Genomic DNA, 1,656 nt, shown 5'->3' with positions numbered 1-1,656 from the left:
CTTACCCTTGTGTTTGGATTCTTCTTTCTTCTTCACCCCTATTCCTTTTCTTCTTCTACTAACAATAAGGAACCTCTTTACTGTGACATAGAGGATTCCTCTTCTTTTCTTTTTCTCTTCTCTTTCTTATGAGCAGGGACAAAGAAAAAGGCATTCTTGTTGAAGCTAATCCAGAACCAGAAAGGACTCTGAAGAGGAAACTAAGAGAAGCTAAATTACAACAATCCAGAGACAACCTTATTGAAAATTTCGAACAAGTAAAGGAGATGGCAGACGAACCCAACAACAATAATGCAAGGAGAATGCTTGGTGACTTTACTGCACCTAATTCCAATTTACATGGAAGAAGCATCTCCATTCCTACCATTGGAGCAAACAATTTTGAGCTGAAACCTCAATTAGTTTCTCTAATGCAGCAGAACTGCAAGTTTCATGGACTTCCATCTTAAGATCCTTTTTGGTTCTTAACTGAATTCTTGCAGATATGTGATACTGTTAAGACTAATGGAGTAAATCCTGAAGTCTACAGGCTCATGCTTTTCCCTTTTGCTGTAAGAGACAGAGCTAGAGTGTGGTTGGACTCTCAACCCAAAGACAGCCTGAACTCTTGGGATAAGCTGGTCACGGCTTTCTAAGCCAAGTTCTTTCCTCCTCAAAAGCTGAGCAAGCTTAGAGCTGATGTTCAAACTTTCAGACAGAAAGAAGGTGAATCCCTCTATGAAGCTTGGGAAAGATACAAGCAGCTGACCAAAAAGTGTCCTTCTGACATGCTTTCAGAATGGACCATCCTGGATATATTCTATGATGGTTTATCTGAGCTATCAAAGATGTCATTGGATACTTCTGCAGGTGGATCCATTCACCTAAAGAAAATGCCTGTAGAAGCTCAAGAACTCATTGATATGGTTGCTAATAACCAGTTCATGTACACTTCTGAGAGGAACCCTGTGAGTAATGGGATGCCTATGAAGAAGGGAGTTCTTGAAATTGATACTCTGAATGCCATACTGGCTCAGAACAAAATATTGACTCAGCAAGTCAATATGATTTCTCAGAGTCTGAATGGAATGCAAGCTGCATCCAACAGTACTCAAGAGGCATCTTCTGAAGAAGAAGCTTATGATCCTGAGAACCCTGCAATAACAGAGTTAAAATACATGAGTGAACCATATGGAAACACCTACAATCCATCATGGAGAAATCACCCAAATCTCTCATGGAAGGATCAAAAGCCTCAACAAGGCTTTAATAATGGTGGAAGAAACAGGTTTAGCAATAGCAAGCCTTTTCCATCATCCACTCAGCAACAGACAGAGAATTCTGAGCAGAATCCATCTAGCTTAGCAAATTTAGTCTCTGATCTATCTAAGGCCACTGTGAGTTTCATGAATGAAACAAGGTCTTTCATTAGAAATTTGGAAGCACAAGTGGGCCAGCTGAGTAAAAGGATCACTGAAATCCCTCCTAGTACTCTCCCAAGCAATACAGAAGAGAATCCAAAAGGAGAGTGCAAGGCCATTGAATTAATTACCATGGCCGAACCCACAAGAGAGGAGAAGGACATGAATCCCAAGGAGGAAGACCTCCTGGGACATCCAGTGATCAATAAGGAGCTTCCCTCTGAGGAACCTAAGGAATCTGAGACTCATCTAGAGA

General features: G+C 40.9%; 1 non-coding gene across 1 annotated transcript; it reads right to left on the bottom strand.

Moving 5' to 3' along the window:
- Positions 1-665: 665 nt before the first annotated feature.
- LOC148576754 (small nucleolar RNA R71) lies at positions 666-773 on the bottom strand. Its single transcript, XR_015903039.1, has one exon. It is a non-coding gene; the product is annotated as a small nucleolar RNA R71 (small nucleolar RNA).
- Between the last annotated feature and the right edge of the window lie 883 nt (positions 774-1,656).

This window comes from Arachis ipaensis, chromosome B1, assembly GCF_059453495.1.
Source record: "Arachis ipaensis isolate K30076 ecotype BB chromosome B1, ASM5945349v1, whole genome shotgun sequence".
Classification (NCBI taxonomy): domain Eukaryota; kingdom Viridiplantae; phylum Streptophyta; class Magnoliopsida; order Fabales; family Fabaceae; genus Arachis; species Arachis ipaensis.
The sequence above is the reverse complement of the archived record's forward strand: the minus strand, read 5'-3'. Positions and strand labels throughout refer to the sequence as shown.